A 16,503-nucleotide genomic window follows, 5' to 3' on the forward strand; every position below is an offset into this window, starting at 1 on the left:
AGTAATAAATGTTATTTGCAGTTAACAATTTTCTTTTTTCTTTATTACAATATTTATGGCAAGACTAGGTATATTCGCGATATTTGTACAAGTACGCTATTTCGAGCGAAAAATTTGTCAAGCGATCGTCCCATACAAAATGATTCTAGAATTTCATTCTAGCAATGCATTAACCATGATTTACATAAAAAATGAAACAGCGTAATATGCGAAAACACGCCGCGGTTAATAAAGAACCGCGTGTAATATGTACTGATATATGGAATCCTATTCAAGCGTGCAACGTTATTTGTGCCGTGTGACGTATAACCCAATGCCGTTGACTCCATTAAAACGGAATAATGAAACACCTGCGGTTTTCGTCGCGAGTCCACAAAGATGCTAAATTTATGGATGCAGTAGTGTTTATTATTTTTCTGTTTAATTTGAAAGTGGAAACTTTATAAAGCAACCATATAAGAAAGTGCAATTTAACGATAACAATATGACAAAATCGAAAAAACTTAGCAATTAAATAAAATCAATTAAAGCACAATTATGGGAAAATAAAAATGCCAAACATTGAGCCAAGTTTCAAGGAAACGCTAAAATATGCCTTAGATAGAGATTATTAAACTTATCAAGATCTAAGAGCATTTCATGAGTTCATGGCCTTATAAAGCAATGGAAATAATGTTTTGGCCATATTATGCCTATAAAGAAAAATACAATTAAAAATCAAACGGAACTGTAAAAGTAAAATGTTGGTATACGTAGGTAGTAAGTGAAATAGATTCATATAAGCGAACTATTAAAAAAATACTGGCTTTCTGCCCGCACTTCACCCGCCTAACCAAAGGAAGACAGACAGCACAGGGGAATCGGCCGCGTCCCATTGCCATGCGACCATTCCCGTATTTTTTTTTTATTTATTTTAGGTTCACCAACAGGTATTACATTAAAGAAATTATATCAAGTAAATATAAAAAAAAATAAGAGCTAAATGCACACCTTTAAAAGGTAAACACAAAGGTGTGATTTATTTCATATTTTCGTACGAATATCCTTTCTTGTCACAAACTATATTTCTAATAAAATTTTTCCAAATCGGTTGAGTGGCTTAGGCGGGAAGAAGAAACAGACAGACAGAATCACTTTCGCATTTATTATATTACGAGAGATAAAGTAGTATCAGCTATTTCTATAATAAATTACTTACCACGTTTAATATTAAAAATGTTGTTAGCAATTGTAATCTGAAACTAAATTTATTAACGTTTTCATCCAATAACGAGAGATTATATTATTTAGTTATAACATTTCCAAGATATAGCTTTATAAATATTTCAAATGAAATTACTTCGTAGTCAGACTGTTAAAGCATTCAATTGCGGTTTATTTGCCTTACACTAAGTAACCTCTAATATTTGACCTCTCGAGTAACCAATACTGGAGGGGATTAGCTAGTTAATGTATATATAGATCAATCAATTCAATGTAAAGAATACATACATATACAATTCATCTTACTGCTTATAATTTCAAAAAAAAATTATTATTAAAGTAAAAATGTACATTAAAGTATAAATGGTTTCCATTTAAAAAAATATCATTAATATGTGATTTTTTAAACTAATGATGACTAAGTACATATAAAGAGAAGAGAAGTAACAGGCTTCAGCTTCATATTACTTAATATAGTATAGCAAGCATCAATATTATTAATACTGATTTCGAATATCGAGAAAAATTGCATATATTCTGGATCCAAAAATATGGAACGTTTTTGAAGTCTGTTGATTATAAACACAGACGAGATTGATAAAGTAAGATTTTATTTATCTTGTTTCGAATGGAGCGAAGCGCGTATCCATATTAAATGCAAACGGAATAGTGAATAATTACAAGTCAATTACGTTAGTTCTACGAAAATCACCCACTCACCAACCAACCAACGTAAACTTCATTGGAAGCTACGCCACTGATACAGTTATGTCATCATCGTTTTGTGAACTAAAGCACTATTATTTACAGCAAAATCAACGCTCCATCTCCGCTCTAAATATTTACCCTTAAACGCGAACAGCTGAACATCCAAGAACAACCACCTCGTAAGTAAGCACAAAGACGTAATTACTCTAACCAAATTCGAGTGACATTATAAATGAACGCCAGAGCCACTATATCACAAGTAAAACGATTATCCGCAACATATACTGGCACTTCTAGCGTTCAGTTATCCAGTAAGAGCTTTGCCAAAGTCTCGCTTTGTTCCGGAGTGTCCGACCGTACAAAGCAGGCGTTGCACAAATAATTATGTGCATACAATTATTTTCTAAGCGTTTGTACGCTCCCTAACCACGAGACGCTCGGAGCCTTTTAATTTGAAATCCTTTTATTAATACGCTCGCCTATTTGTTAGCGTATGGATTTTACTTTGTAAGTTTCTTCTTTGCACGAGGTACGTAAGATTTTAGTTTTCTTGTACCTTGAAACAACGATCTTTGTATTGCCATACAAGTAAAAAATAGTAGATTTAATTTTTTACCGCCAAGGGGATAAAATAGGCGACGAAAGTTTGTACAACGAAAATTTATGTAGACCGTGCGGGCGAATTTGCGGGCTAGTTCATAAATAAAATATCATACTATGAAATCATCAATAACATATTAATTCATAATAATTAATTCATCTTTACCTAGAACTGGTACATCTTTTCTTCGATCTTATGTGAACATGTAATGTCCCCTGTGACCATATGACCCAGTTTACAATATCTCATATCTTATTTTGTTGAGAACAAACTACGATATCTAATTATTAAATAATAATCGAGACAAGTCTATTGATGATTGTTTCTTTGGAATTATCTTTGTGAAGATTACTTTTTATTAAAATAGCAAGATAAAATCTACATGTACTGTTTGTAAATGAAATACAAGGAAATTATTGTAAATAGTAATATTTGTATACAGAATCCACATATACGTGTACATAACCGGGCAACCATAACTCAATTTACGTAAGAGATAAACAGACGGTGTAACGAATCGTTTCCAAACTCTAATGAGCTTTCAAACTATGCGCTTTAAAACCGGCGAATCATTTGCGACACGCGTCATTGTCACACGCAGAATTCTTAAGTCGAGCGTAACTCTGAGCTGTCGGCGACGCATTGTGTTTCCGTATTAACGAGTATCACACAAAAGGACCCGCTCGTATATCAAACTAACGTCACGGCGATGTCTTCCTTCCTCCTTGTTACACTTGGCCCGCAAGAAACGGCCCTTTTTTATTGGGCATTTATGTAGTGTACGAATTATGGCGCGTAAAATTCACTGCTGCGTAAATTTCATTCAATTAAATTTGTTTTTGTCATTTTTATGTATTTTATACTCGGATACTTTATATTAATTTCCCTGCAAATTAAAAACGTGTAAGTTTTATATTCGTAATCTTATAATAAATCTGAACCATACCAAAAAATATTAAAATAATCAAGTACAATAAAAGATAAGCGCTTGTAGCGTTAAAAGTAATTTTATACCAATTTATCTGAGATTGTCATACTCACCAAATAAAACTTTGTACTTAAATTCAAAAACAACAATTTACCCTTAAGCTTTATATCTCCATAATATTACCTTTGATAATACCTTTAATGGCATCAATAAAACTTTGTAATTTCTTGAGAATTCTTTGAAATAATTCGATACAAAGAAACTAAACAAAATCGGGGTATTATTGTTTCCCCTATCCTCAGAAAATATTTATCCTCCCCGGGCGTTGGAAAGTCCAAAGTTCTCTAATGACTTCTTTTTGAAGTAAGAATATTTCAGACGGCTATTCTGGAGGGCTTCCTATCTGCTTAACATTAGTCAAGTCTTTATTGTTTTACAAAGTTTTCACGCTAATCGCTTCGTGCTACTAATACCGAGAAATGGGACAAAATGAACAGCGTTAAGAGTTCAGAGTTTTATATCACTTGAGTAATCTCCTTCGAAATAATATTGCGAATTGTTGTTAACTTGAAAGATATACTTAAATTTTGTTGTTGGCTTAAGTCGATAGTATGATTCGCTACGACTTTATTCGCTGTTCAGATATTCTTGGAAAAGTACGAATAAGATTTAAAGAAATACTCGTAAGCTAAACGTGGGTGTGAACTTGATTCCAAAAATCTTTAAGCTTACATTGGATGCGCGATCCTAAAGGGATTAACAAGTAAGGGACGCATGGGCGAGATGAACAAAGCTAGGTATCTGTACGACATTCCTTTGCTTGGCTTCAAAGTTACTATCGTGAACTTTGCACTGAGCCCCTATAATATTCGAAACATACGTTGCTAAATTCGTTCGTATACCTATTCTATTATTACATAAAGTAATTTAACGAATATGTGATGCAGATAGATTTAGTTGATTCAACTACAAAATACGCAGAATTACTCTTGATCTGTTTTACTGAGAACCGCCATGTTTGCTATTTTCCTCGTTATTATAAGGATGTGAAAAAATAGCACATTCAACTCAACTCATTCTCAGCTTACAACGCAATAACATATTTTCTTGCAAAGTACGAGTATGTTATATCATAGAAATGATTGTTAGATTAGAGGGAAAATATTTACAAAAAAAATACCTTCAATCATCGAACCAAGCACTGAGCAAACATAAAATATTCTTCAACGATATTCTTTATCCCAATGTAAGCGTGGCAAAATTTGTTTATGAGAATTTCCTATAAAATATTAATATCATTTATTTATTTAATACTTAAACGTAGTGTGTATTAGTCCAGATCATATTGATAAAGCACTGTAATCATTAAATCTGTTTAATTTAATTTATTTTAGAAGAAATAAATGTGGCCTGATACAAATTCTCCAAGTTATACTTTATAAACATCTGAGTTAAAATAGAGGTTCAAATTAACGAGGTGAAAATATAAAAAGACGTCCTAAATTCGCGGAAGAAACAAACATTCTACAGAACTGCTTTCGATAGAAGCTTTCGAAACACTTTTAAATTTCTTCTAATTGCTTTTTCAAGAGGTGTTATTAAAATGAGATTGTATTGCATAATTGATATGCAGACGGTCGGTGTCGACGTCAAAATGGCTGAATACTTTAAAGAGTGCTTAATTAGAGTTTCAAGGCGATTTTAATGAGCTGAGTCGACTAGCTAAACATGCGATACTAAATCTGTGTTCCCTGATATCGATTCTCTAGGGGTTCAAGTTTCTTCGAATACTTTAACCTTGAATGGTTCTTTATTCGTAGTTTCTCACAATGTCAAGTACAACGCCAGCTTTCTTATAAAGTTCCGAATGTTTTAAGTGAAAATAGGTAGTGAATGTATAAGCGATGTAAGCCAACCTCCGAACTAATTTAATTATGAAAGCACAATAATATTGTGAGGTGTTGAAATATTACTGATTGAATTAGTTTTTTCGTATAGATAATCTTTTATGTGAATTTTTTCACATTTAACTAAGTATATTAAATATTAACGGGATACGTCGTTTGAGTGTTTTAATGATTTCTTTATTAACTAAATGTAGAGTATACATATTGTACCTATTCTGAAATAGAAATGTAATAAAGACATACTAACTTCATTCGCATATACGAACGTTACTGTTCAATGAAATTTTTAATTGACATTATAATAAAATCTCGCTCATGCTCGCTATAATCAAAGTGATGTTTGAACAGATGATTGAATTTATCATTTGATGTTCAATTCAATTATAGCCCTATGCACACTTATTTAGAGTTTCAATTAAATATTTATCATATCCAAAAATAAACACACCGCACCGAAAATATTTGTTAATTTTCCATAGTCAAAAGCTACTATCAGAAATAATAATCTTTATCAAATACTACCCGCGCCCCGCGGTTTCACCCGCGTAAGATCGTATCCCGTAGGAATATCGGGATAAAAAGGTGCCTATATGTTATTCCAGTTGTCCAGCGTGAAAGAGCAACAAACACCCACACACATCCTTACAAACTTTCGCATTTATAATATTAGTCAAATGTTTCGTTTCGTTTTATTTATTTACCAATTTTTTATTAAAACAATATTTTTTACATGCTTGAAATATATAACGCTATTTCAAAGAGCAACGCAACGCAATAGGTTTAATATTTTGAATTCTACTTATTGTTAATTAAAATAATATCTATAAAAAATATTAGTGTTATATACTTCTTCGGAAAACTGAAGGAATATTAATAAGATAAGGTAACGCTTAATGAAAAAAATTTCAGTTCTTTCAAGTACCTAAATGTCACTCGCTGATGTAAAGTTTTTAAAGCAATTAAGATTTAAAAGTTTTTCAGATTCATTTAAGTTTCAATACAAATAAATTGAACGTTAAAAGCTAATTAAACTATATAAACCTTGTGTCTGCCTGGCGCGCTGTGAGCTGTGAACTGTCATGCAATGCTAAACCTCTAGTGGTTTATTAGTTATCATGTGCTAAAGGATCATAAAACTGCGCAGTGTCCAGTAGAAAGTATTAAAAACATAGAAGATACGATATAAGTGGATCACTTTTCTGAGAAAGTAAACTCTTATTAGTGGTTTTGGGTTCGTGTAGTTATTTTTGTTTTTGTTAAATGCATTACGTTTTTTTACTTCTTTTCATTACATAGTTTGAGGCCTGTATGATTTTCTTTTAAAAAGTTCCACGCAAACGATAAAAGAGTTACAGCTGTAAAAATATCGTTCGATAACCCTTAATTTTAATTCGTTCGTACCATGTCAACAGAATTTAAGATCCGTAAATATGTTTACTTACTTTTACGACTATGTCTAGACACTGGATTTCAATGCTACGTGTTACTTTTTTCTTTTTCTGCCCTTAAAAGATTGTAAACGTTGGGGTTCCTTTTAATCTTTTGCAAATTGCACGTAATATTTCCCACGCTATTTTAAAATATTCGTGAAGGTGAGATTTACTTTGAAGTTTATTATTTAAGACTTTTAATATACCGAATATATTCATATTTGGAATGATATAGAAATATTTTTGATACACTTTCATTATATAAGTATCGTCTCCTACTTTTATTCTTTTTTGATTAATTAATATAGAGCTATCGTTCATGACGAACCAATATATGCATTTTTATAATAAGTTGAAATTAGCATTTTATTTTTACGTACTTCTATATATAACTGCATTAAATATCATAATATTAAATTCAACCGCTGCCTTATTCTGACTTGTTTTCATTTAATACTTTAATAAACACATTTGTATAATAAAATAACACTTCTAGTTGCCATTTACGAATATTTCCCATAACAGTATAGCTGAATGAAATCTCAACTTGCCACACTTACATTGCCATAACAATAACGTTCAAAGGACGAGTTAAAAACAATTGTATTCCTTCAGAAGACCGTAAAGGTAATGGCTAGCTTTAGTCGGGAAATATTTGCAAAACCAACATTCGACCACAACTCGGAGTGTGTAATTTTACGTAGCTATCTTGTGAAATGCACTCGCGAATGGACAATTACGGTAAATGCTCCATTTCACTTACAATACCAGGTTGATGTGTCCGGTTGCATTTACACATTGATGCGCACAGAAATAGCAGTAATTGCCATCATTTCTTTTCACATTGAATTTTGTAAACCTTTGAATACGACATAGCTGTTCATCATACTCTGTACGCACACAAGTATCTGGTTATATTGCTTTGTATGCTTACAAGTGTCTTAACTTCTGAGCTTAATTTCTAAACATAAAATATTTATGTATTCAACCATATAACCAAAGCATACCTATGTCTGTGCCTGCCCGAATCAGAATGATATTAACAATTGTTTAAAGACGTTTATTCAAACAAGTTTAAACAAAATATCAATTCCTTATGCATGGAGGCAGTATTATAAATTGGTGTACTATGAAATATCATGATAATAAAGGAATATTAAAAAAAATGTAATAATACATTGAATTACAACGTTTGCAGTATATGGTTGATTGTAAATTTCACACCATAAGATTAACATTTTATTTCGTTGTATTCAGTCGTCAAAATATACGTTTCTGCACATTACAAATACTAAGTAACAAACATCCAAATTGACAGTTCGAATAAACGAATACGCCCAATTCAGAGAATAACTAAAAACGCTGTCACACGTCACTCTGTACAAGGATTGAGCAGAATAGGGTTTTCACAGTGACGGGTAACAAAATGCGGTGACCTCTCCCTCCGCGACGTTTTTCAAATGTCACTTCTCTTTTTATATCGTACAATTTCATTTTAATTACGCAATACATACACAAGTGACACGTTTGTAAGCTCAGTTGAACATTATTAAATAACTATATTTTACCAACTAAATTAATTTAGCTTTGATGATTTCAGAATTTACAGTATCCAAGTAACGAAATTTACAGCGGTTATTCACCCTACGTAAATACGATTGTATAAATTAATAATTTGAAATTCTAGTGGATTTCGAATTTCTCAATAGATATCAATAAAGACTCTGATACGGATCAGAGAACAATCAGACTCGTCACCGATAATTACGTTGTTTCCATGACCGTTTAAATCTCCCTAATTATTCAGCGTTTAACATGCACCAGTTTGTTCGCATTATGTAAAAACTGGGTCATATTGAGTTGCATCAGAAGCACGTGAACTGCGTAATTACAGCAGGGCAAACATGTAATTAATTTACGCCGGTTAAACTCACGTATTTTCGGCAAACAAATATGTGGCGACGGACGCCACTCTCAACTCGATACTAACTTTGTATAACTCCGCGGCACAGCCGTCTAAAATTATTATTTACGTTTCGCTCGCTCGAGTGTATGAAGGATTAATTTTTAATTAATGTTTTAATCCTAAGCAAATTATGAAATTACGAATTACACCACGTGTTTTGTTTGTTTAAGGTCTAGTCGAAGAGAAAATATGCAATAAATGGACAGATGTAAATGTAAACAGCACGATGTTGAGTGGATAAAAAATTTTTAGGTACAATAAACTTAAAATGAAAATATATCTTTTTATACCTTATGTTTAAATGGAAATCCGTCGCGCCTGTGTTTGAATGAAGAGCCTAAAGGCTCACTTTGTATAAAAAAACAATAGCAAATGTAGGGTGTCTAAAAACAGACTGATAGGTATGACTTGTAGTATTGTTCTGTCATTTCCCCATTTAAAACAATAGAAATGCTTTAAGAGCGTACAGAAAGGGAATCATTGGGAGACGGAGTTATGTGTATTTAAAACTTTTCATTCCACTCGTAAACATTTTTTTTTATTACTCTGAAAAAATTGTTTACAATGATCTTATAATATCTACAATTCTATTCTACAAATTATTTATGTGACGTAATCATTTACAAACTTAAAATGACCTTAGGCTCCAAAGATAATTTTTTTTGGTTATTACATTATTCTTTTATCATGAATTATATAGGATTTCTTGGACTATAAGGGGATATAAAATGGGTAAGACGCAGCACATACACGGGGGCCTCGTCTTGAGAGAGTAGCGTCGAGGCAACCACACAGTTGAGGGCCCTCGAGCTCGGAATTCGTCAAACCAGACAGTCCAGCAATTTACGAGGTCTTTATTGTTGTAACTCGTCCAATAGACTATGTAGGCTCGCACGAATGGAGGGAAATTGGAAAACACCACATAAGAATATTTATTTTAGATTCGCTTCTACACACGTCTCGTCTCTGTTGGTACACACGGAGTACGTAAGCGTATATGATTTCCAAAAATCTATTGACTGTACTAAAAATAAGCCAGTAATTATTTATTTATAATATGTTGCTAAAAGATTAATTTGACAGAAAAACGGGATGATTGTAACAGTATTTATGAGCATACTTTTTAATCATTAAAGTAAAGTTTTGGGTGTGATTATTATTTAAATCCTTAATTACAGAGTTTCTTGGCAGTTTGTCCTTGTAAACCACTCTCTGAACTGGTGGTAAATAATTAAACGCATTTTTACGATTCAATCGCGCTTCCCTATGATCTAGTTGAGTGGATAAATGTTTGAGTTTAACTAAATTAACCACTAAAAACAAAAAACTTTTGTGTTTTGTAAAGATACAAATTTCTAAAGAATAAAATTATACAAGTACTTTTTAGTGTTTTACTTTTAAACCATATAAATCAGCTACAATGTATCCATGTGATCAATATTGCGTCATTTCAAAACAAAGAATATCTTATAATTGTTATATTCTTCAAGCAACAAATCAAATAAAGATTCTCTCGTTTCTTCGACATGAAAGAAACTACATTTCTGCACATAAATGAGTGTAAAGTTACAATTTCATTTTTATCTCTCCTACAAGGGAAAGACAATTTCCTCTTGACATTTCACGGGTCTGTTACAATAAAATACAATGTCATACAGTCACGTATTCTTCACATTTATAGCTGTTCAGTTTCAGGTTAATGGTTCGAGATCAAACTGCAGTTTAATGTTGCAAAATTATACTATAAAATTTACGTGATATGCTGCGATTGTTTCGCAGTGATAGCTCAATAGTTAGATCCAGATTTTCAATGAAATTTCAAGATGATATATATTATCTAATATAAAAAAATAATAATTGGTTATCAAAAGGCAATTGACATGAATATTAATTTGAACGTATTAAGAATGCACTCTGATTCTAGCTTCCGTAAAGTTCTCTGGGATAGCAAGTATCCGTCCAAAACTATTGTTATCGGAAACCACCATGTTTTAAAAAGTTTTATGTTGCATCTATGAAACCAATCAGTAGCATACAGCGGAAACATACGTTCATACATATGTACGTTTTTGGCATTTGTGTAGTCAGTGGAAAATTACACTTGTTCTGAGCCCTGTTAATATCAAGTTTTATAAATATTACTGAACCATGAAACTATATATAATTAAGAAATACTTATATAATTTAATATCAAATACTGCTCTTCTCCGTAATCGTTGGTCTTTTAACTAATTCTGATGATAATGAACCACTAAAGCATTTATAGTTTCGCTTTGCAAAAAGAAAGCTAAATGTACCTATAGGTATTACAAGAAAATTTAAATTTATTCTTGAACACGAGACTTATAAATAACTTATAGAGTTATCTCAAAATGATTTCGTCTGCAGAATATATAACTATTTTTCATAGATAAATGAGCTGTGACGTTAAGCATGCCAGATGAGAAATGCGGAGAACATTATTCAGGAAAGCTGGACTGCCAATCGAAAACTTTGAGACGTGATCTCGAACTAAAAGTAGAGGTTGAAACGATGCGTTATTAAAAAAGTTTAGGACATCAGGTGGCAAAAAACGATACACATAAATTGGTATTCATTCAGCGAATTCAAATCTTACAGTGAATAATGAATTTTAAATTAGTGTACAAGAGTCTCATAATAAGATTATTTGGATTATTTAGAGAACATTTCGATGGAAGCAACGAAAACCCTTTGAAATATTTCATATAATTGCCTACGCTCTGTCGGAGAAATATTCCGGTCTAAATTTTCAGATTTATCAAAACATATATATTGTGAGTTTACTCAAAGTAATGTCTCGATGGCTGATTAAACAATGATTTATTGAAGGATAAACACTTTATACTTTAGTATTATTTTAAATATTTTGTAGATAAAGAAATCTCCCCGAGTATCACTCAAAGTTTAGTGGAAGGTAAATTTGTAATAAGTTTGCCATAAACGACAAATATAATGCAAATATTGTTCTGATTTAGTTATATTATTTTATGTACCATTGCATTGGTATTCAATGTTGTTTTCAGTTTTACTGAATAGCTGTAAATTAGTTCAATGATTGCATTTGTTTACATCAGCCATAAATCATAACTAATTTTACACTTGGTGTTTATGCGATAGAATTTATTAGTACTGTATAAATAATGAAGTTTCGATTATTGTTGTACAATATTGCATTGCAAATTACGGGACAGTATACAAATGAATACCGAGAGCTTTATTATTAACATTTCAAATTTTTTCCGTAAAGAGATCTCTAATGTAATTGCATTTACATATGTTAATAAATTGGAGTGTAGCAAAAATGCACTTTAAGTAATTGCTGATATTATAGAAACGTTGCATATGCATTTTTTGCATGTCAAGTTAAAGTTGAGGTTTCATGATATTTGTATGCAAAAAATTCATACACATTTTAATATGAATGTTTGTGACATTTCTATTTATATTATACTAGCGACTCACCCCGACTTTTCCCAGGTAGACTTTGTTTTTTCAAAAGATTTCAAAAGGTTAACTTATCATGCTGATGCAAGTGGAACCAATCTAAATATCGCTCAATTCTATTTAGGTCATATAATTTATTATTCTGAGTGAATACATTTCTCTTATGGCTTAAGATTTGTTAAAATATATGTTTCCTGTTTTTCTTGCCTAAAACTACTAAACATTGATAATTTTACTGAGATACAGACGACAATAACACCGTGACAGAGCATTTAATAAACTTGACTGCTAAAAATGGATTAACAGAAACGAAAAACAAATATAGCAACTTTATGATGCTGCGGGATCGAACAATACTTTGTTGCCACGAACGAGATGGATCTGTCAAAACTACAAATTGTTAAATAATTTCCTGATATGGAGCATCATAAAGTTCTGACACTTGCCTTTCTCCCGATTGCATCAAAAGGAATGTAATGTTTTTTAAAATCAAAAAAGTCCATTATTCAAAATAAAAGTATGAAATCAAATTATTTTTATATAATGGTGTTTAACATGCACTGGAAAAACATTGCACTTCTGTATAACATAGCCACCAGGCATAGGGTTACCATCTAAAATCCTGAGACGAATGATATTCAATACTTTATAAAATTGAATTGCATTTAAACAGAATTCAATTCACACGAAAGTACACAGTCTATAATGGGCAATATGTGATTAACTTCAGATGTCACGACTCCTTGTCAGATCCTCTAAACTTTAGCCACGTCTTTGATTGCTTTAGAAGTGCAGTAAGTTTACAATACAGGACCAATACAAAATAATTTCTGTAATTAACAATACAAAATAATTTCAATTTTTAAGGTAGCCTAAGAGAATGCTGATAAGCGAATAGATTGCCTTAAGACGAAAGTAGTTGAAAAGGTTAAATTACTACTGCGGATGCTTATGATTATGTCTAGTAGTTGTCTATGTAGGTATGTATTTATCTCAGAAACGGTGGCTCTTAGGGAAAAGGCAAATAGTATTTTTATTGATAATAATCTGATTAACAATATTTACCAGAATCGTTTTATATTAATGCTTAGTTTTTTTTCTGAAATTCAACGTTTTTGACTTTTCACCTATTGAACCTAAGTAACTTTTTTCCAGGTATCGAATAGGTGCGGTTTTTTTAGATTTTCTTTATGGAGTAGTTTTAAAGAGTCCCAGCAAATTTCTATTAAAATTATATTAATCAAATAATTTTATGACTATTGCTTCTATATTTTTATTTGACCGGACTATAAGCAACAATATTCATAATCTTTAAGCAAATATAATTTATAAGTGTGCCATTTCGGCATGTAATTAATTATCTTTTGCTTTATCATTACAAGTTTTAAGTAAAATCATTCCTTGTAAAGTTTAAATCCTTTAAAAATATACATGTACATACGAAGTTTTCATTCGTCAGACGTTTAACGTAGATAACGTAGAAATGGCAATCATTTCACATCACCGTTCTGGCATTACGCCAGACTATCACTTTGTCTCGTCAAGAGCCTCTTTCTTAAAGTAAATTACTCGCTCCACTTTATAGCATATTATATTTTGGTCCTGTTTTACGAAAATATTTTAACCACGTCATCACTGAATACTATGTTAGCTTTTATTTATTTAATATAAAAATGACTATAATAGTAATAGTAATAAGTAATAAATCAGTAGTTGAAGTTAATAAAGCTTGTTAAAAAAGACGTTCTACAGCTAGTAATAAAAAAATAATCGCTTTTGCATAAGAACAAAATTAATATGAGTAAGATTTATGCCTAATATAATACAGCACACAAATTTCTAAGTGATATGATAATACGTTTTACCCGGTAAATGATATCAATATCGTTTCAAAATATTTTTTAATGCAAAAACGTAAAATCGCATTTCACAGTAACGAATCTACAAATTCAAATAACCGACTATAATTCATAGCACGCAAATCATGAGGCGTTTTATCTTTTATCAATTAATCACCGCCGCCCATTAAGATATGCATCTGTACTGAAACATCAATATTAAATGTAGACTGAGTACCGATTCATATATTCTAAGACCTAGAATATTGTGTTTGGTAGCCTTGGAGTTAGATTAAGTGAAGATAAAATAAAAATTAAAACCCCATTATCACGTTCATTGGTTTAAAACAAACATAACAATTTTTAAATTAACTAACTGAACATCACACTACCACGCTCCTATTATCAGACTAATATTAAAATGTGAAAATTTGTTTGTTTGGATGTTTGTCCGTCAATCGCTTTGAAACTACTGAACGGATTTTGGTGAAATTTGGTATACAGACAGGGTATGAGCTGACTTGGGTGATGGTATACTTAAATGCTCTCTTAGGATAAAGCAGGAATCTTGATATCCGGGCGGAGCCGAGATGATCGTCTAGTAACTAATAATCCATTAACTGTCAAACCTTTACATTGATCCATGAGCCACTAACAACCGACCGAACAACAACTATCTAAATAACTAAAAAAAATCAAAGTCGAATCAACGTTCACATTCCACTCAAAACAATTTTTCTTCGGAACATTTCAGAATCACGTAAAATATTGCTAAGTAACGCTACTTAAAAGGTATCCAATTTCCTATCTTTACCTTTTATTCCACACCTTGTACAGTTTAGCCGCGCCTTATAATGGATACAATTTGGAGCACTGAAACTAGATAGACAGAAACTATAATATGGTTGTATAACCTACAGTAAAATAAACGGATTACATGAAATTAATTCAATCAGATTATCCATTAATTACGAGCACAGCATCGTTTCGTTTGGTTTTCTTCGATTTATAATTCTTGCTAATTGATATAATTAAAATTTTAATTCATTAAATCTTTGAGAGCCTAATTACAGAGAACTACAAAGCTACTTATTCATTACTATTCTTATTTAAAGTTTGTTAAAGTTCTTAATCAATTTATTATTCAAAGTCACAAGTGTGATTTTAGTAAATAGATAAATAGTCTAAAGGCAAATTTAAACTAATTCCATACTGCAAACATTCTCACTGACATTTAAAAAGCCTTAACAAGACAAAGAAATTGGCGAAATGCCAACTCGTTTCCTGCAAGAAGCCTTCTTAGTTCCTACCAGTAAAGAGTATGAAAATACTGGAAAGCGAAACGATCAAAGATTGTTCTGTTTTAAAACGACAATAATGCAAAGTTTTCTTGTTTGAAACCGGCAGTTTCGAAAACAAACATTTAAATAGTTCCGCTTTTGTTTATTTCAATGTTTAGGGCGGTTCACTGCACGAGTTTTTATGAATAATAAGGCCGCTTCATTAAAAGCTGAGCTAATTTTTCATGATTATACACAACAAGAAGGAATGTCGTGTTAATTACTGGATTGTATTATAGTGGACCGTACTATAATCTGGTAACAAACCAGATTATAGTACGGTCCACTAAAATACTTTATGTGTTAGTTTATTCTGAAATCATATTTAAATGGATCCTTTTTCTCTTGCATGTACCTAAATCTATAGTCAAACCAAAAAATCTATTATGTAGAATCAAGAACCTACTGGCTAACTCAATAGATAAATCTGTCTGTCTGTCTTCCTGTCTTCGTGCAAACTGTGAAACGCGTGAAATTTTAAAAGCCGTTAAATTCTTTTAATATTTTTAATTATTTCAGTAAACTTCTTAAGATTTGCATGCATTCCTTCTCCTGAAAATAACGAACAGAACAAGATGGGAATTAGCGAAAACGATCCAGCTGGTCACGCGTGCTGCCGTGACCAAGGGAAATAGGAATTAATTCTTTATATGTTGATTTTTATTGAAATTAAATGTTAGGTATATTGGTAGTGTTAGCTTTCGCTCTTTGTGGTGCACTTTAAGGTGACCCCTTTCGACGTAACTTCCTACTAATAGAAGATGAAGGAATATAATGTTTTGTAGTTTATTGGGTTACGTAGGCCTTTAATATTGACCACTGCTACTGCAGTCTAAACATCAAAATTATGGAAATTCAACAAATTTAAACAATTGTTATAAAATAAAAATCCATCACGTTCTTTAATTCAAATTAATGATTAAAAAAATACTCTAATTATATTAATTGACTACACGTTTAAATCACTTACTTTACGATAGTATAAATATATATATAACGTTCATATAAAATAAAACATGTTATTTTATATGTGTTTCACGAATTCTTATTGTATTTCTATTGTATTTTATATTTGTTATCATTTTGGCACAATGAAGTGTTACAAAAACTCACGATA

At 31.3% G+C, this 16,503-nt stretch overlaps 1 protein-coding gene across 1 annotated transcript in view; it reads right to left on the minus strand.

Annotated features, from left to right (window-relative positions):
* The window catches only part of LOC119828542 (neural cell adhesion molecule 1-like), an 89,054-nt gene that overhangs the window by 68,732 nt on the left and 3,819 nt on the right, over positions 1–16,503 (minus strand). The window lies entirely within an intron of this gene.

Source organism: Zerene cesonia, chromosome 8 (genome assembly GCF_012273895.1).
Source record: "Zerene cesonia ecotype Mississippi chromosome 8, Zerene_cesonia_1.1, whole genome shotgun sequence".
Taxonomy (NCBI): domain Eukaryota; kingdom Metazoa; phylum Arthropoda; class Insecta; order Lepidoptera; family Pieridae; genus Zerene; species Zerene cesonia.